The sequence below is a fragment of the Macaca mulatta genome, chromosome 4, assembly GCF_049350105.2.
Source record: "Macaca mulatta isolate MMU2019108-1 chromosome 4, T2T-MMU8v2.0, whole genome shotgun sequence".
NCBI classification, from domain to species: Eukaryota; Metazoa; Chordata; class Mammalia; order Primates; family Cercopithecidae; genus Macaca; species Macaca mulatta.
In genome coordinates this window covers 4,384,674-4,406,259 of record NC_133409.1, presented here as the reverse complement: position 1 = coordinate 4,406,259, position 21,586 = coordinate 4,384,674, and the positions used below count along the sequence as shown (strand labels likewise).

The 21,586-nt window shown below is 48.3% G+C and overlaps 1 long non-coding RNA gene across 1 annotated transcript; it reads left to right on the top strand.

Annotated features, from left to right (window-relative positions):
- Window positions 1-10,584: 10,584 nt before the first annotated feature.
- On the top strand, window positions 10,585-18,550 carry LOC106998204 (uncharacterized). The gene is made up of 2 exons (XR_013416956.1): window positions 10,585-12,761; window positions 16,311-18,550. It is a non-coding gene; the product is annotated as an uncharacterized LOC106998204 (long non-coding RNA).
- Window positions 18,551-21,586: the final 3,036 nt, after the last annotated feature.

Genomic DNA, 21,586 nt, shown 5'->3' with positions numbered 1-21,586 from the left:
GAGAAGGGAGAGCGGGGCCGGGAGAAGGGGGAGCGGGGGGCGGAATATCTGCTGATACTCAGCTCAACACAGAAGGTCTGGTACAGCAGCTCCTCACTGGCTGGAAGGTTGAACTTTGGAACACAGGGCAAACTAACTACAAAATAAAATACAAATCTTACAAGAGGCACAATTCCATGAAATAAATAAAAATAACGTGAGACAGCTATTCCACTCTCACCCACAGAAACAAGGCTGGGAAGGTCATCTTCAGTTGGCAGTGGAGGAGGAAAGCAACACAGACAATGGCAAACCACAAATTCCCAGAAGATTATCTGAATATCAGAGAAAGGCCTTTGGGAAGGCTGATGCAGACGTTCACAGAAGCTACCTAGGGTGAAAGGCAGGATCATGTCACGTAAAATTCTACGGGGAAAATGACACCAAACCCCCAGTGACCATTGGATTCCTTTCTCATTTCTTTTAAGTATTAGTCAGGAGTGAAAACTTAATTTTGCTACATATGTGAGAAAATACATTTATGTGCCTATCTTCTGATTTTCACCTTTCAAGATAATGTCCCAAACCAAACTGGTAATCACTAATTTTTTTGAATTTCTGTACTCACTTTAAGCAAATTCACCGTAGGTGAGTAGCCAGGACCTTCAGAATATAGGTACAGAGTGCAGGCTCTGTGACCGAGAGACTTTGGTTCCAATCCCCATGTGTCTTTGATCACTGTGTGACGTCTGGTGTTATTGAACCTCTCTGGCTGTGTTCTCACCTCCTCATTGAAAGGATTAGATGGGGTGATATATTTAAGAGAACTCCTAGCATGAAGTAGCACTCAGTACATGCTTGGTGTTACTGTTAAGATTACTAGACCATTCTACCTTGGCCCTTAAACTTTCCTATATTCTCTTTATTATTTTAGGACATCTAATTGTAATAAAGTTTACATAACTGAACTAAGCAAATGTCCTGAACCAAAGCTGCCTACACGTTTCGCACAATACCTTCACCCTGCTTTCTGGAACTTTTTTATGGAAAAAGATTTTTCTGGAACTTTTTCATGGAACTTTTGCTTTCCATAAGCAAAAGAGGATAAAAACACAGCAGAAATATGTTATTAATGCAAAAACTTAGCATGCACTGACGGAATGTCCTCCGAAGTTCCACACAGCTGGGTGTAAAACACACGTGTTTTGCGATGCTGTGGGAAGCAGAAAGTGCTGTGACAGACAGAAGGGGGTGCTGGAACTCAGGTGCGCCCACATGTGGAAGAGGGCGTCCCCCAGCCCTCCTTGCACTCCTTCCATCCCCCGTCACCTCCATGTGTGCTCAGGACGGGAGCAGCTGTGGGCAAACAGATGCTGCTGTGAAAAAAAACAGAGGGAAAGGAAGAAATGGAGGTGGGAGGGGGCCCGCTGCTTCTTACACCTTGCTACTGCAAAGACTTCGGGATCTATTCTGAATTTTTCAGCATTTGAAATCAAATAAACCAGTCAAAGTGCAAAAGCAAATTACGTGAACAGGTGACTGTAGACATTTCTCAGGGAGAAAAATACGTGTGTGAGTCCTGCCAGCCTTCACAGCCAGTGGGTCACTGAGAAGCTATGTAGGTGAGGCAGAGAAACCCACACAGGCAGTGAGACAGCTCAGCCCTGGGCAGGAGAGGGATCCCAGGCGGAGAGGGCAGCCTGGACAGAGCCTTGGAGACACAGGAGAGCAGGGGTGTGAGTGTGAGATGGAATGTGTGGTGTGTGCCTGTGTGTGAATATGTGTATGTGGTGTGTGTGTGTGAGAGTGTATGTGGTGTGTTTGTGAATGTGTGTGTTGTGTGTGTTGTGTGTGCCCTTGTGCATGTGGACTGTGTGTGTGTATATGTGTGTTTGGTGTGTGCACATGTGTGAATGTGTGTGGTGCATGTGTATATGTGAGTGCAGTGTGTGTGTGGTGTATGTCTGTATGTATGTGTGTGAGTATATGTGGTGTGTATACGTGTGCATGTGTATGGAGCATGTATGAGTGTGTGTGTGGTGTATGTGATATGAGTGTGTGTGGGTGGTGTGTGTGGTATGAGTGTGTGTGAGTGTGGTGTGTGTGTGAGTGTATGTGGTGTGTGTGTATGTTCTGTGTATGGAATATGTATGAGTGCATGTGTGGTGTGTGTGGTATGAGTGTGTGTGGTGTGTTTGTGAGTGCATGTGGTGTGTGTGTGTGCATGTGTATGGAGTATGTATGAGTGTGTGTGTGTGTCTGGTATGAGTGTGTGTGGTATGAGAGTGTGTGGTGTGTGTGTGTGAGAGTGTATGGAGTATGTATGAGTGCGTGTGTGATGTGTGTCTGGTATGAGTGTGTGTGTGGTGTATGTGTGTATGGTAAGAGTGTGTGGTGTGTGAGAGTATGTGGTGTGTAAGTGTGTGTGTGCATGTGTATGGAGTATGTATGAGTATATGTGTGATGTGTGTGTGGTATGAGTGTGTGTGTGGTGTGAGTGTGGTGTGTGTGAGTGTGTGGTGTGTGTGTGATGTGTATGAGTGTATGTGGGGTATGAGTGTGTGTGTGAGTGTGTGTGTCTCTTGACCTGCAAGTAGCCCAGCGTTGCCTACACGTATGTTGCAAGATGGAAAAGGGCAGAAACGAAGTGGAGAAGGAAAAGGGAAAGTTGCAGGGGCTATCCTGGAGGTCAGTGCTGACATGCAGGGCGAGGGATCAACCCTCTCCGAATTAGATGACAACGGGCACTCACCCTGGAAACGCACACGTATGTGCACATTCACACAGAGGTGCATCCAGCATAACACAAACGGGGGTACTCACATACCACAAGCAAGCAAGCAGCTCCCGCATTTTCGCCAGGCAGAGGGGCTGCGGGGAAGACAGCGCCCCAAGCTGTCCCCACAGTGGGATGCAGAAGGGGACTCACAAGGGGAAATTGAGAGGAGGATCCCCGGATGGCCAAGAGTGCCTCACCCCCACGACCACTACCATGAAAACGGAATGCACACGCCCCTCTCCTCACCACAGACCCCCCATGACTTCAGACAATAGAAAGTGAGTTCACGGCAAACGCCCACGACTTAAGTGGAAGCTCAGAGGAAGCAGGCCTAAGTGGAATGGAAGGGGAAGAATCCACACCATATCAGAACCACCAGGAGGGCTGGACAGGGCTGATAAGAAATCACAGGGCCACAGGGAAAAGGAAGAAGGCGGCACGGGGCTCTAGACCACAGCCCAGCCTGGGAGCAGCTAACCCACGGCCAGGCGGAAACCCCCACCAGCACTTCCCCGGCTAAGAGGCTGTGATTGCCAGGGGAGGCCAGGGGAGGGCAGGTGAGGCGGGGCTTTGGTGGTGTTGCAGGAAGGGTTGGAGAGCCCCGTAGGGAAACAGAACTGGGTAGAGCCCTCAGAACGCAGCTGTCAAGGAAACATTCCTGCCCACAGGGGCGATGGTGTTGGTAACAGCATTGAGACCTGAACGCGCTGCAGTTCTGCAGAGTGGGGAGGCCGTGATGATACTGGCCGGACGGTGGCTCTGAGTATGGTGCATTTGTGAGACGTCGTGGGGATCTATGGCATATGTAGGACAAAGGCTGGCCGTGTCATCTCCCATCTCTCCCTTGCATCTCTGGATTCCCGTTCTTTACTTTCTCTCTGGCCCATGTTCCTCTGCCTGGTGTTAAATGTCAGAACTCCTAATGGCCTGATGCCAAGCTTTCCTCTCTCCTCATCCCATGCTGCTCAGAAATCTCACTGTGACTCCAGTTAGCTTTTAAATGAAGGTGACTTCCAAACTCCTAACTCCGGCTCCAGCCTGTTTGGTAAGCTCAGGGTGTGTTCGTCTAGCCTTGATGTACAACCCAAAGTCAACATACCCGAGATGGAAGTGTTAACCTTCACGTCCCCCAACAGGTAGTCTTCCCAGGTCCCCGTGCAGGTACCTGGTGCCTGCAACCATGCAGCTCTGCAAGCCAGGCTGGGATAGCATTTTGGACAACTCTTGCAGCCTTGCACCCAGCCCGGCTCCAGTGTCTGTGTGTTGCCTCCCAAGTGTCTTTGGAATTCGACCATCTCTCTCCATCTCCACAGCCACCAGGCTTGTCCAAGCTCCCATGCCCATTGGTCTTCCTGGAGGTTCCTGCACCCTCCCAACTGCTCCCTCCACGTCACTCTGCTCCCCATGGAACACCTGGTGTGCTGCAGCCTGAGCGAGTTAGGAGAAGCACGCTACTCCTACCCCACACCACTGTCCCACTTCCTCTAACACCCGATTGCCCTGCACACTTGGGATGGGTTGGTCCCCATAGACCAATGTGTGGGGCCCATGGACGTTTTTTCAAGGTGGGCAGTCATCCAAAGAGTAACCTATAAGATTATTTAAGCTAAACTCTGAGATTAACATAACAAAACAAAAATAAACAAAAAAACTCTCAAGAAAGCTGACTCTTTTCCACTGGCCAAGAACAGCAAAGCACACAGCCCAGACAGTGATCTCAGACAGGAGTACCATGGACAGGACTCCAAGAAGCACAGCCCAGAATTAGAGACACAAACCAGGTCACATTGTTTATAGCTTGGGACAAGCCCTCTCCTGAGGTTTGTTTAGCTATGTGATCTGTTAATCCACCCACCTTGTTTTCCTAAACCACGTTGACTCAGGTTTTCTGTAAAATTAACCAAAAGAATCGTATTACAGTTAACATGTTGCTGATCACAGCCTTACCCTCTTGGCAAAGTGTGTCAATAGCTTCCCATGACCCATGGTTCTTAGGATAAAAACTAAAACTCCTTAATATGGCCACCAAGGCCCTGACGGATCTGGGCCTGTTTACCTTCCCAGCCAAATGGCAAAGCTCTCTGTGCCTGCTCTTGCCTCCAGTAACATTGAGTTTGCCTCTGGGCCTTCATACAGTCCTCCCGCAACATGGTCTTTGCTCTGGATGCTGCTCCTCACCGCTTCATCCCCTACCTCCTCCCAGTCATTCACCTTTTCCTCCAGAGAGGCGATCCACATGAGATTCCTGTCCCTTTCTTTCATAGAATCATGCTTCTTTCCTTCAAAATAATTTTCATCATTTATAATTAAATAATGGTTAGTGTGATTATCTGATTGTCTGCCTCCTGCACTAGACAGCAAAATAAGCAATGATCGTAGATATCTGTTTCTGCTCATAACTGCATCCCCAGCAGCTGATGTACATTGTGGATGCTGGAAAATGCCTAGTGGGTGGGTGGGTGGGTGGATGGATGGATGGATGGATGGATGGATGGATGGATTGGATGAATATATTGATGGGTGGACAGATGGACAGATGGATGGATGGGTGGATGGATGGACAGACAGATGGATGGATGGATGGATGGATGGATGGATGGATGGGATAGATAGATTGATGGGTGGACACATGGACAGGTAGATGGATGGATGGATGGATGGATGATGGATAGATTGATGGGTGGACAGATAGATGCGTGGATGGATGGATGAATGGATGGACAGATGGACGGGTAGATGGATGGATGGATGGATAGATGGATGGATGGATGGATGGATGGATGGGTTGATAGACAGATAGACACATGGATGGATGAATGGATGGATGAATGGATGGACTGATGGGTGGACAGATGGATGGATGGATGGATGGATGGATGGATGGATGGATGGATGGAATGGATGAATATATTGATGGGTGGACAGATGGATAGGTAGATGAATGGATGGGTGGATGGATGTATGGATGGGATGGATGGATAGATGGGATGGATGGATAGATTGGTGGGTAGACAGATAGACAGGTAGATGGATGGATGGATGGATGATGGATAGATAGATGGGTGGACAGATCGACGTGTGGATGGATGAATGGATGGATGGATGGGTAGATTGATGGGTGGACAGACGGACACGTGAATGGATGGACGGATGGATGGATGATAGATTGATGGGTGGACAGATGGACAGGTGAATGGATGGATGGATGGATGGATGGATAAATTGTCAAAGAACTTTGGAGGGAGGAGTCAGAGACAAGAGCAATGAGAAGTTTCCAGCTTGAATTACCAGGTAGAGATGGTATCTGAGCTAGATGGAGGAGAAAGCTGGGTAAGGAGGTGTTATTTGCATGTTACTATTTAAATGGAGGGGACACCCAGTGAAATGAAAGTTTGGAGACAAGTTTCCTTCAATCACTGAGAGAAGCACTATTCTATCACTCATCATCACGTAAAAATATATTCAGATAATTTTACCCAGCCACAGTCTTTGCTCCACAGACTCCACAGACACACCTGAATCCAGATATTCCCAGGTCCACCTTTGTCGCTGAGCTCTACCTGGCTCCTGTCACTGTGCCCCCTTTCTGCACCCCCCACCAACTTCACAGCCCTTCGAGCTGCCTGCCATTAATAACTCTGCACGCAGAGCAATCCCTCCAAAACCTCACTAGACCCAAACAAAAAATGCTTATAATTTTACTTAATAAAGATAAATGTGAAAATCTAGCATGTACACAAATTAATGACTAAAAAGAGTGCTTTTGCTCAAGACTGAAAAGAACACGTTGCAGTCTTGATGTTCTTAAAGATGAGTGCAATCACACAGAACCAGGTATGTTGCAAAGTTAAGGTGTAATGCGAACATAGAATACCAAGATCTAAGTAAAGTTAGTGGTATTTTCAATGTAACCTAATTAAGTTAATTTTAATTCCCCTTGACAATATCTTCATGGTATATTATTTCTGATTATTCAAAAACAGGTGATTACAAACACAGATTATTTTAACTATTCCATACAATGGGAAAAGTTTATTTTATGTTAATTGTTTAATTTTGAATTATGATTGAAGCTTTTTCTCATGACATTTTCATCTTGGTAATGGTTGTTTTTAAATTATGGAAAGATTATGTGACACGCCATTATTTTTAAATATAGTTTATACTGATGTTTGCTAGATGTAGACACAGAATTTATACTGGAAAATAGAGAGAGAAAGCAATGCCTCCAAATAATTCAATTATCTATAATTCATGTCATCAATGTAGTTATACCAGGATCTCTAATACTGTCTCCTCAATCTGGCTTAGTAGGTTCCCCCTTAGATGTCACACATTTAAACTAAAATAAATAAATAAATAAATAAATAAATAAATAAATAAATAAACAAAAAACTCCTAGTAACTGAAAATATGTACAGAAAGGCATTTGGCAACTCCACTTATGGTTGGAGCATAAAAATTGGAAATGTCTAATTGAAATTAATTAATTAATTAATTAAAATAAACAAAAAACCATGCTGCTCCATTCATCCACAGAGGGAGAATTGGGACTGCGCTCAGCAGGGAGTGGAGGTGGAATTTTAAACTCGCAGGATTACAGCTCCCGGGGCCACCTGTGGAGGCTCGTTCTTCCTTCTTCCTTAATACTCAGGTTCCATAGCATAGCTGGACACATGAAATCCTGGAAAAGCAGACAGCTTGCTGACATGGTTTGGGTCTGCACCCCTGCCCAAATCTCATGTTAAATTGTAATCCCCAGTGTTGGAGGGGAGGCCTGGTGGGAGGTAATTAGATCATGGGGGTGGATTTCTCCCTTGGTACTGAGTGGTGATAGTGAGTGAGTTCCTGTGAGATTTGGTTGTTTGAAAGTGTGTAGCACCTCCACGTTCCTCTCTTCCTCCTGCTTCTGCCATGTGAGGCGCCAGCTCCCACTTCACCTTCTGCCATGATTGAAAGCTCTCTGAGGTCTCCCCAGAAGCAGAAGCCACCATGCTTCCTGTACAGTCTGCAGAATGGTGAGACCATTAAACCTGTTTTCTTTATGAACTGCCCAGTCTCAGGTATTTCTTTATTGCAATGTGAGAATGGCCTGACACACTTACTCACCTTCCCTGCAGCTAAGGGCTGTGGACTGAACTGGGTCCTCCTAAATTCCAAAGCTCAAGCCCTACTCGCAGTGGGATGGTGTTTGGAGGTGGGCCTTTGGAGGGGGAACTAGGTTTAGATGAGGTCATGCAGGTGGGTCCCCATGATGTGATTAGGGTCCCTATCAAAGAGGAAGAGTCCGGAGCTTGTCTCTCTCTCTCTGCCTCCCTGAGGAAAGGCCATGTGAGGACACAGCAGGAAGGCTGCCATTTGCGATCACAGGCAGGAGAAACGGACCACCTGATTCTCACCAAGTTCTCACCAGACCATGCCGACATCTGGATCTTGGGCTCCCAGGCTCCAGAACTGTGAGAAATAAATTCACCTTGTTGAAGTCACCTGTCTGCAGTACTTCATCGTGGCAGCTTGAATCAACTAAGACACTGAGTATGGTCAGAGGTGTGTTAAGGTGTGGTTAACAACTACAGTAGTCCCCCCACCACGGATTCAATTTCCAGGGTTCCTGTTAACGGAGGCCCCAAAATATTAAATGGAAAATTCCAGAAGTCAGCTATCCACACATTTTAAATTGCACACTGTTCTGAGTAGTGTGATGAGGACTCTCACTGTCCCTCATCTCCTTCCCCAGAGATGAGTCCTCCCTCTGTCCAGCGGATCCACACTGTGGACATTCCCTGCCCATGAGTCACTTTGTAGTCACCTTGGTTATCAGATCAACTGTCAACGTCTCCAAGTTCAAGTCTCCCATTGTTCAGGTCACTCCTGGTTCACTCAGTAGTGGCTGCAAGGGACTGGCCATTTGGTTCTGCCAAGAAGAAGAAGCCATGAAGTGAAAAGATGTCAGTTCTCAATAAGCAAAGGAAAGAATCGTATGCTGAGGCTACTAAGATCTATAGTAGGAATGAATCTCCTATCAGTGAAACTATAAAGGAAAAGAAATTTGTGTTGGTTTTGCTGTTGCATCTCAGAATGCAAGAGTTACAGCAGCAGTGCATGGTGAGTGCTTAGTTAAGTTAAAAAAAGGCATTGAATTTGTGGGTGGAAGACATGCACGGAAGCGTGTTCTGATAGACAGCAAGTGGGTCTGGGAGTATGGCTGTGTCAGGAGGCCATGGGGGGTCTTGGAACGCACTCCCCGAGGATACAGGGGGACCACTGTGCAGGGGTGTCCTCAAGAGTGGCTCGCAGGGCTTACCTCCCTTCTTCTGGCTGCAGTGCCAGAGTGCAGGCCCCAGCTTGGGCTGCCATTTCAGACTGAGAGCTGGAAGCCATTGAGGTTGACCCAGCAGTGAGACAAAGGAGCCCATACCCTGAAGCTGAATTGCAGTCCCAGGCTGCTGCCCTGTGGTTTTAAGACAGTGGGGTGTGTGTGTGAGTGTGTGTGTGCGTGTGTGTGCAATGGCCACTTGCAGCCAAACTCAATCCTGATTGATACATGGCCTGAGGACTGGGGCCAGGCTCCTTGCTCCTCTCCTTGGGCCTGTGTTCAATCACTGCTTTAGAGCTGGTCTGTGAAGGGGCTCAGTGCCCTGGGAGGACATGTCCTCTTCTTGCTCCTGCATGATGAGGTTGACAGGATGGCAGAGCAGCTTGGCAATCAAGCTGAAGTGTAGATACACACACACACACACACTCATACACACACACATATACATACACATACACACACACATATATATTCATTTCTATATACACACATATATATACACACATGTTCATACATATGGACACGTGTTCATTTATATATACACACATATACACATATATGTACACATGTACACACATATGCACACACATGTTCATTTATATATACACATATACATACATATACATACATACACACACATTAATTTATGTATATACACATATACACACATATACATACATACACACATATTCATTTATATACACACACATAAACATACACACACATACATATACACACATTACATACATATGCACACACATATATTCATATATATACATGCATACACATACACACATATACATATACATACATATGCACACACATATGTATTCATTTATATACACACACATGTTCATTTATATATACACAAACATGTGTACTCATTTATATATACACACATATACTTATATACGTATACACATACCCACATACACACACATACATATATACACACATATATATTCATTTATATATACACACATACACTTATATACATATACACACCCACATACACATACATATATGCACACACATATATTCATTTATATATACACACATACACTTATATACATATACATACCCACATACACACACATACATATATACAAACATATATATTCATTTATATATACATGCACACATATATACCTTTATGTACACACATGCCCATACACACACGTATACACACATATATATTTATATATAAACCTTGTAAAATAATATATAAGTAATATACATAAAGTAATGCTTATATCGATATTTCTATTTCTCATTCCATTAATTCATTGGAAACTTTGTTCATCTGTTAACAGAAAGCAAGGTGACAAATATCTATGCATTCCAAATGAACCAGATTTCAAAACTGACTGATTCTATAATAACAAAAAGTCAAAAGGTGAACTGTGGCTACCTGAGACCTGCCCAGTTAGAACTGGTGAAGGTGGGTAATAGTGGGTCCAGACAGGGATTTTACAAAGAAAGAGAAGCCAGCGGCTTAAAATAACTGCATGTGGGCTCCAGGCGTGTTCTAAACTTGTGAAACAGCATGCTAGTCAGATGAATTTGGGTTGTGTGGAAAAAGAAATATTTAAATTCCTCTCTCTTCTCTGAGTGCTGTGGAATTCTTTTTAATAGAGAAAGATTAAAGCGAATGCCAGAGGAGTTAGTTCCAATATGAATATTTATTAAATGAGCTGAACAATTCATACCGGGTCAAAGGGGCCCCCGATGGGTCCATTCTCTTTCTAAATCGTAAGAAGGCCCTTTCAGTTAAAAATTGTGAAGAGTTAAACTAGAAAGGGAACCATAAGGTCAATCTTTTTCTGATGTCCTAAATCCATCCAACTTCCTGAAATGTGCACTTTACCCAACGTGCTCCTCATCTCCTGGACATCGGTGATGTCATCTCCAAGATCAAAGGAGTCCAGAAAATTCCAAAATCAATTTCTAATGGGGCAACCCTAAACAGACCAGGGCATTCTATAACAGCGCTGGTCCTGGCCTGGCCACCCATCCCAGGATGTGCTGGATCCTGCTTGCACCAGCTCCTAAGAGCCAATTAGTAACTTCTGGGGAATTTTTCAAACTGGTTAGTCACAGCCATGGTGAGAAAATGCAGAATTAAGGACTGTTCCCACCCCTGCAACTACACAAGAAGCTAAAGTGGGCCACTCACAGTTGGTAGTGCTGAAACTGACAGCTTTCATTTAATCAATAAAGTGTGTATGAGGTGATATGAGGAACCATTTAGGAGATCATATCAGCTTAACAATGAACGCATGGAGAAAAGTGAGCAGGTTGAAAGTAGCCTGGTTACCACACCGTGGGAGGATTGCACCCAGAGACTGTCTGCAGATGTGAAAGCTGGGCAAAAACCACCAAAATGACCTGTGGGCAGGTGCTGGCTGCTCGGAGTGTGCAGTGAGTGTCATAGGTGGCTTTCTATTTGGAAGTTGCACAACTTGCCTCCTTTCTATCAAAGATTTATAACACGTATTCTCATAGGTGCTTTTTTTTTTTTCTGGAGAGCCAGTTGTTAAACATTTACCAGCACTGCTCCAGCGCCCAACCCTCCCTCCCACCTCCTCCCACACACTCTCCTCCTGATCTAAAAATGCATTTTCTAGTATTAGCCGGGGACTAATCCCATCCAAGTTCCCAGCATCTTGGGGCGAAGGGGCCCTTGTCTTGCTTCGGAAGTCCTTCAGAGCCAGAAACATTTCACTTTTCATGGCCGTGCCTGGAGGCTGGGAGGGTCACCGGCTGCCTAGAAACAAGGTTGAAGTTTTGGAAAAGAGCCTTATTCCTGTGATTGTTGATCCACAGATTTCCAGTGTTTCTTTAATGGGCGTTCTCCGGCCTCAGCAGCCTCGCAGGCGCTCCTCACACCAACCCCGCTCCGGGCTTCCGGCACTTTTGAAACTGCCTTTTGGACTCGCCCTCAGGGCTGGTGTGTGAGCTGCAGAAGTAACCCCGTCATATTTCAGAATTTTCACCCAAAGTGTTATTAACCCAGCATGATTTTTTATTTCATTTACCCGAAAAGCTCCAGACGATGGTGGCCTGTGTGTGCAGGAAAAATGCAACTTCAGAGCTGAAAAGCAGAGGCCGTGGAAGGCAGTGGCCTGAAGGGTGAGAAGAGACATTTTACAACTTCAGAGCTGAAAAGCGGACGCTGTGGAGGGCAGGGGCCTGAAGGAAGAGGAGCGACATCTTCATCTGTAGGACGCATCGTTCAGGCCACAGAGCCCGCAACTCTGGACCTTCCCCACGGTCACGATCACTGGCGCAAGTGCGGGGCCTGCAGGTGGTGACTGACGGGCGGTGCAGTCGCGATCCCCGAACTCTTCAACGTGTTTCATGGCGCTGCTTCTCAACCTGAGATTGGAGGCTCCAGAGGCCTCACTGGCCACGCCGCTCCCGGGACCCCTCAGACCTCCCAGCCCGGACCTGGGGAGGCAGCTGCGGGAGGCTGCGTTTGCCGTTGCGCTCTCTGGAGCTGGAGAACCACCACGCGACTCCTGCACCCACTGTCAGGACCCCGATGCCTCCCGGCTTGGAGAAAAGGACCCACTCCTCTCCGCGCTCTCTGCCCGTCGCCTGGCGCGGGGCCTCGCGGGGCTGAGATCCTGATGCCCAGGAGGAGCCACACCCGGCAGAGCCCCTCCTCTGCCGAGCCCATCTCAGGTGGCTGGTGAGGAGGCGTGAAGGGGTAAACTGAGGCACTAGGAGGGCCTCCCAGGCACTGGCTGGGCACTTTCCCATGCTTGTTTAGTCCTCAGGCCGCCCGCCAGCGAGGCGCACCCCAGGCCATCCCCTGATGAGCGTCAGAGGTGCCCAGGGAGATGCCCCCGCCCGTGTTACCTGAGCTGTCCCTGCTCGTTGCCCCGTGAGCCCGCCTGGGTTCTGGGTGGCACCGGCGGCAGTGGCTCTGCCCTCGGGAACCTGGGGACAGTGCCGGCTGCTGGAGCGCGGGCCTCTGTGGCTGCCAGTCCTCCAGCAGCCTTCAACATGCAGCAGCTCACACCGGCCCTGCCTCCCAGGCCCCCCAGGCTCTGGAAACCCGCAGCCTCTCCCAGAGGGGAAGGGACGGACTGAGGCTCTGCGGGGCCACCGTGGGGGCCGCGTGCTGTGCATAGTGGCTCACAGGAGTCCCCTAAGGAAGGCGTGGACTCCACAGGACAGACAGACCAGCCCCTGTCCTTTGCCTAGGGGAAGGAGACGGAGGGCGGGCAGAGGGTGCAGAGGAGCTGAGCTCAGAGCCACGAGTGTGTTATTGGTGATGGTGTGTTGTGTGGTGATGGAGATGGTGTGTGTGTGTGTTCATGCAGACGGTGTGTGTTGTGTGTGTGCTCATGCAGATAGTGTGTGTTGTGCGTGTCTGTGTGTGTGTTGATGGAGGTGGTGTATGTGTGTTGTTGGAGATGGTGTGTGTGTGGGGATGGAGATGGTGGTGTGTGTTCATGGAAATGGTGTGTCCAGAGGCCAAGCAAGTGCCAGAGCCACCCCAGGCCACACCTTCCACTGCAGGCGGCCCCACACCCAGAAGGGTCCTGGCCGGCCATCCCCAGAAAGGTCCTGCAAAGCCCATTCCTGACCCCTCATCCCACACACACGAGAGCACACAGACGCCACCTCCATCAACACACACACACAGACACACACACAACACACACCACCTCCATGAACACACACACACACCGTCTCCATCAACACACACAACACACCATCTCCATCAACACACACACACAACACAGCCCACCTCCATCACCACACACACACCATCTCCATCAACACACACACACAACACACACACAATACACACCACCTCCACAAACACATACACACACCATCTCCATCAACACACACACAACACACCATCTCCATCAACACACACATGACACACCCCACCTCCATCACCACACACACACCATCTCCATCAACACACACACACCATCTTCATCAACACACACACACCATCTCCATCAACACACACAGACAACATCTCCATCAACACACACACACCATCTCCACCAACACACACACACCATCTCCATCAACACACACAGACACCATCTCCATCAACACACACACACCATCTCCACCAACACACACACACCATCTCCATCAACACACACAGACACCATCTCCATCAACACACACACACCATCTCCATCAACACACACACACCATCTCCATCAACATACACACACCATCTCCATCAACACACACACACCATCTCCATCAACACACACAGACACACCATCTCCATCAACACACACACACCATCTCCATCAACACACACACACACCATCTCCATCAGCACACACACAGACACACACAACACACACCACCTCCATCACCACACACACACACCATCTCTATCAACACACAACACCCATCTCCATCAATACACACAAACACATACAACACACACCACCTCCATCACCACACAACACATCATCTTCAACACACACACAGACACACACAACACACACCACCTCCATCACCACACAACACACCATCTCTATCAACACACAGACACACACACAACACACCATCTCCATCAACACACAGACACCACCTCCATCACCACACAGACACACCATCTCTATCAACACAAACATGCCACCTCCATCAACACAGGCACACACACAGCACACACCATCTCCATCACCACACACACCATTTCCATCAACACACAACATACCATCTCCATCAACACACACACAGACACACACAACACACACCACCTCCATCACCACACACACACCATCTCCATCAACACACAACACACCATCTCCATCAACACACAGACACACACACAACAAACCATCTCCATCAACACACACACACACACAGACCGCCTCCATCACCACACACACAGACACACATCTTCATCAACACAAACACGCCACCTCCATCAACACAGGCACACACACAGCACACACCATCTCCATCACCACACACACCATTTCCATCAACACACAACATACCATCTCCATCAACACACACACAGACACACACAACACACACCACCTCCAACACCACACACACACCATCTCCATCAACACACAACACACCATCTCCATCAACACACAGACACACACACAACAAACCATCTCCATCAACACACACACACACACAGACCGCCTCCATCACCACACACACAGACACACATCTTCATCAACACAAACACGCCACCTCCATCAACACAGGCACACACGCAACACACACCACCTCCATCACCACACACACACACCGTCTCAATCAACACACACACAGACACACACAACACACACCATCTTCATGAATACACACACACACATCATCTCCATCACCACACAGCACACCATCTTCAATAACACACACACAGACACACACCACCTCCATCACCACACACACCACCATCTCCTTCAACACACACATACACCATCTCCATCACCACACAACACACCATCTCCAATAACACACACAGACACACACACACAACACACACCATCTCCATCAACACACACACAATACACACCACCTCCATCACCACACACCCACGATCTCCATCAACACACACACGCCATCTCCATCACCACACAACACACTATCTCCAGTAGCACACACACGTAGATACACACACACACAACACCATGACCAGCTAATTTTTGTATTTTTAGTAGAGACAGGGTTTTCCCATGTTGGCCAAGCTGGTCTCGAACTCCTGACCTCAGGTGATCCACCTGCCTTGTCCTCCCAAAGTGCTGGAATTACAGGCATAAGCCACCATGCCTGGCCTACTTAGCAAGTCCTTGACACACAGTAGGCACTTTATAAATACTGTGACTTTCAAGTCTCAATTCAATTTCATTAACTGCTTCTAATAGGATTTTCTTTTAAAACCACAGACTTGTTTTTCCTCCTCACCTCAAAGGTTGCCTTTACTGAATTATTATAAATTCTCATTAGAGCATTCAATGGCCAGATGACTGATTTGAAAACATTGCATGCAATTTATAGACATTCAGCTGGCACAGGTGGTGTGTTTCCCTGAAACTTGATTCTGAGTCTGCATTTCATTTGCACCCATTTTGGGGGATGGCACTTTGAAGTCTCCTTTCCCCTCTGGGCTGGGTTATTCCGAGTATCCGTTACCTTCAGACTGAGGTGGAGTAGTTTGTCGGCCTTCACGTATTGGAGGTAGTTTACACTTTGCAACCCTTTCTCTGTCTTGGATTGTCACAGTGACTCACCTTCATGCTCCTGCAAATGGAGGTGCGCGTCTCTAGGAGATGGTGAGGTCCAGACAGCGGGAATCCTGCGGGGCTTCCTCTCTACCTTCTCCCCTTTCTCTTCGGGAGAGGGGCCCTGAATTGATTCTCAAGCCCAGTCTGGATGGTAAAAAATGTCCATTCAGGTAAGTGCTGCCTACATGGACACTTGACCTCTGCTGTGGCTTAAATTCTGCTTTCCAAAGCTCACACTGAAATTTAAAGGCCATTCAACAGTATTAAGAGGAAGGGTTAATGCTGTTATCTCGGGAAAGAACTACTAATAAAAGAATACATTCAGCTCCCACTTTTTCTCAGCCCCATGGGCTCTCTTGCTTTTCTACTTTCCACCACAGGCTGGTGCAACAAGAAGGCCCTCACCAGATGACTGATCCAAGGCTAGCACTATAGCACCATACCCTTGGACTTCCCAGGCTCCAGAACCATGAACCAAATACATTCTTATTTATCAATGACCGAGTCTGTGCTGTTCTATAACTGCAGCACAAAATGGACCAAGCCAGACTCTTTAGTGCTTTCTTATTGACCTGTGTACTCTAAGACACTGGTTCCTTTAGATGAGTGTGCTTTGAGAGTGTCCCTCACTGGCAGGGTGACCTCATGGTGTCAGTGATGCTTTTGCTGCTGCCCGTTTTGGTGCCGCCATCATAGTGGAGCCTGGGGGAGAGGCAGAGGCTCTGGAGCCATTCTGGATTCTGCCTCAGGCTGGTGACTGGTTAATTTCTGTGAACTTTAACCTCCTCATTGGTCAGGTTCCCTAGGAGTAATACAAGGGGAAAAGGATGCCAATTTCCATGGATCACCATTTTCCAAGGTGCCGTGCTCGACACTTCACCAACTGTTGCTTCTCCCAAGGCCTTGAGGAAAGTAACAGTCATACCTCCAGGTGGGAAAACCTCAGGGAAGCCTCTTCTGTCCTCCTAACTGGGAACAACTAAAAATTCCTGGCGCGAGAGATTTGTTTTTATGGCACTGATACCGTAAATGGGATACTTCACCACTCCCCTTTCTGTGCAGGTGCTGAGAAATGTTAGCAGAACCAACCCAGCGGCCAGCGCATGCCGTGTGTGAACGTCCCTCCGATGTGCACATTTCTACTCACGGTGGGCCTCTAGGTTGTCCCTGCTATGTTTTTCTGCTTCATCTCACTCCAAGCTTTTCCTTCCTTGTTGCATTTTATAAATAAGCTCCTGCTTCTCCTTTCTGTATATCAGACAGATTTAAACAAAGAAAGAAAAGAAACACACAGGTGATGAAGCAAGTCGTGCTCACCCAGGCTATGTGGCAGGGCTCGGGCCTGGGTTTGACCCACATTCAAGCCAAGAGTGTCCGATCCTGCTGCTGCGCCGTCTCCCTCTGTCGAGTCGAAGACCGTTTACAATACCTGAGGAGGCCAGAGGCTTTTCCTCACTCGGGGCACTCACTTCTCAGGGTCACGTCTCAGCAGCCTCCTCAATAGCAGACCCCATGGGATGCACTTATCCCATGGCCTTGTACCCACCATTCTTCCGTCTGAAGGTCCTGGGTGTGAGTGACTGGTTGGCAGCTGGTGGGTGGGGTTTCCAAGTGGGTGACAGCGCTCTCTGGCAGCCAGGAACACCGTGTCCACACTGACCAGGCCTGTGGAGAGTGCTCAGCCTAACCTTAGAACACATTTGTAACTGAACGCACTGTTTTCACTTTGTATGGAATAGTTAAAATATTCTATGAAAGTTGTGAAACGTGAACCAAAAGAAAAAACCTGGTGAGGTTATGAAGGCTCAACTGCACCAAAATCCTGGCCTTGAAACCAAAATCCTGGCACTGACTCTCTTAGCAATGTTATGGGGGCTCTGCAAAGCTGAGAAGCCGAGTCCCATAAGAAGATAAAAGGTTGTGCCTGGATGGCTTGTGTGTGGCAGACGGGGAGGCTCCTCCTAGTCACGCCTGAACCTTCGGTCTGAACTGGAGCTCCACGGAGTGACGCTGCCCTGGAATGCGGCAAACATCCGCCTCCCTCCTGTGGCCGGTGCATCCTCCAGCGTGTCCTCTGCTGGAAACGCACGTTATCTCTAGAGCTGGCAGGTGCAGGACGCTGAGGGCTGAGTGTCTCCGGGAGCACGTCAGATGTGAGAATGAAAAGAGAGTCAGAGATTGCCCTAGCCCTGCCTGGCGTGGAAAATGTGGAGCAAAATACATCAGTGACTCCTGCCAGGCCTGTGGGAGAGTCATGCCAGGCGTTTGCCATGTTTGGTAACAACCAAGGAAGAGCGGCTGTGACAAAGTCAACACTTCTCCCTCGGGTCCCTGCCCATCCCTTTCTGGAGTCAGTGACTAACATTTCAGGGAGCACTGAGGTTGCCAGCTGATCTCCCTTTACATGGGGCCATCCCCTTTTTGAATGAGCTTAAAGCCAGGTACTTCACGCACTGCCATGATGTACAACCTGTTGCCATGGGACCCCTTTCCAGTCTCGGGGGAGGACAGTCCACGTGCCTGGATTCTAGAACCATGCCTACCACACCATTACAGGGAAGACGCCTCTAGGAATTTAGCCGTGCCTTTCAGACAGGGATAATGTGGCCCACAGATACCACCAGGCTCTTGTGAATACAATCATGAGGTCACAGTGTGCCCAAACAGACGTGTCTCAGACAAACCGGAACCTGGGAAATGGCCACTGACATGGAGTCAGGAGCAACTTACTCTCAGGGTGCAGATTGATTCTAGAGTCTATGTGAAGAAGAGAAGCCCAGATAGAAACTGGGGAACAGGCCCAGGGGAAAGTGACCACGCGAGGAGAGCAGAGAATCCAGGACGGTGGCCAGAGGCTGGAGCAGAGCTGGGGAGCAGGCTTCAAGCTCACACTTCCAGCACCTGTGTGTGTGTGCACGTGTTATGTACATGTGTGCGCATGCATATGTGCGTACTTGTGAGCACATGTGTTTGCATATTTGCATACGTGTGTGCACAGGCATGTGTGTATTGCGTGCTTGTGTGCACAAATGTCTTCCCGTGTTTACATGTATGCACATGTGCATACTTCTGTGTGCATGTAGACATGTGTGTGTATGTGTGCATGTCTGTGCACATGTGTGTGTGTTTCTGAGAGAAGATCAGGCCAGCTCAGACTGCCTGACTGAGCACTGTACAGAAAGGCAGAGAAAATAGCCTTTACCAGCATTCTCGTTTGTTCAAAATAAGGGAAGCTGTTAGATTCTGAAGGGCGTGCTGCTGTAATTCTTACTACCACCGTCTAATTTATGCAAACACTTGCCTGCAGCTGCTTCAGGAAAAGGCCTTTATTATCCCAAAGCCCCTCTTCCTCCGCACCCTCTGACCTGCATGCAGAGCCCTCGGGAGCCTATGTTTCCTGCCTGTTTGTGGGAAGTACTGCCGCAATGGCCTCTGCGTGGGAGCCTGGTGATGGGTTCCGCAACCTGGCCCTCCATAGCCTCTTCAATCACGTCTCCTTCAGAGAACGAATAGCCTCCCACACAAACATGAGTGATTGGGAACCTTGGGAACTGTGGAAGTTTCAGCTTAAATTCTTCTCTGAAGTTTATCCAAAGTCCAGCTGACACTGAGCATGAGGATTTGAGGAGAAAAGGACTTATGTGTTTCACTTGAATCTTGCAAGCTTAGTTTCCTTCAAAATGTACAACACATAGGTTGGATTCCTCCTCCACTGCTGATCCCCATCCCCCAAGCCACCAAGGTTCAGATCCTGGAATTTAAAGGGGTAGTGCGTGCACACACACACGGATATGCAAACACATGTGTGTGCTCACAATTACACACATACACATGCACACACATACATAACACGTGCACACACACAGAGGTACTGGAAATATGAGCTTGAAGCCTGCTCCCCAGCTCTGCTCCTGCCTCTGGCCACCGTCCTGGATTCTCTGCTCTGCTCACCTGGTCACCACCCCCTGGGCCTGTAATTTGAAGAATTTCTCATTGGCTGTGTGACACTGGGCAACTGACTTAACCTCTCTGTGCCTCAGCTGTAAAATGGACATAGTAATAATAATGCCCTCCCTCTTGAGGCTGTGATGAGAATAAAACAAGTAGATGCATTTGAAGTACAAGTGGCACCCACCGTGTGTCGCTTGTGTACATGCATGTCATTCTCCCCGTATGACCACTGGGAACGTTCAGGCCCACCCCAATCTCCAGGAGGACAACTGGGGCCGAAGCTGAGTTGGTCACCCATGGCCAATGATGTAATCAATCACAGCTCTGTAATGAAGGCTCCATAAAACCCAAGAAGGCTGGGATAGAGGAGCCTCAGGGTAGCTGGCCGTGTGGAGGGTGGCACCTGCGGAGCGCAGGGAAGCTTCACCCCCTCCCCCAGTCCTCACCTACACATTGCTTCATTGGCCCGTTCATCTGTGCCCTTTGCAATAAAGGGGTAAACATAAGTCAAGCATTTCCCCGAGTTCTGTGAGCCGAGCTAGCGAATTAACCAAACCCAAGGAGAGGGTCTTAGGAACCCTGATGTACATAGAGCCAGCCGGTCAGAGATACAGGGGCTTGCGATTGGCACCTGAAGTGGGGGCCTTCTCGTGGGACTGAGCCCTCAGCCTGTGGGTCTGGCACTCATTCCAGGTGGACAGTGTCAGGACTGGTTGAACTACAGGACCCAGGGCCCCTCCTGACACTGCCCCGTCTCGGAGGTGGGGACGCGCTTGTCTGGGTGAGTCCCTGCTGGGGATCTGACACTGGAAGACCTTCCAGGCGGCAGGAGGCTCAGGACCTCCCCCAGAAGCCCCTTCCCCTCCGACACTGGAAATACAAGGTTTCGTTTCCACAAACCTGTGAGTTTGTGCATATTCTGCACTAGGATGCAACACGGGGTCAGGAGACACTGTGGGGAAAATAAGCAAAACATGGCCAGACCCATTTTCTTACCAATTTTCAAGTGGATTTCGGGTATCAAACTATCATCCTGTTTGGTTTATTTGTGCAGCAGGATATGAACCAGCGTTAGAGGGAGGGAGATTCTGGGACAGGCTGCGGCGCGGATGAGCCTTCCGGCTGCTGAGTGACATGAGCCAGTCACTGAGAACAAATCCTGCCCAACTCCACTTAGGCGGGGTCCAAAGAGTTGACAGGTTCACGGAGACAGGGAAGAGAAGGCAGGTGCCAGGGGCTGCGGGAGGGGAGGGAAGGTTTACTGAGGGCAGAGTTTCCGTTTGGGAAGATGAAGAAGCTCTGTGGGTGGAAGGTGGTGACGAT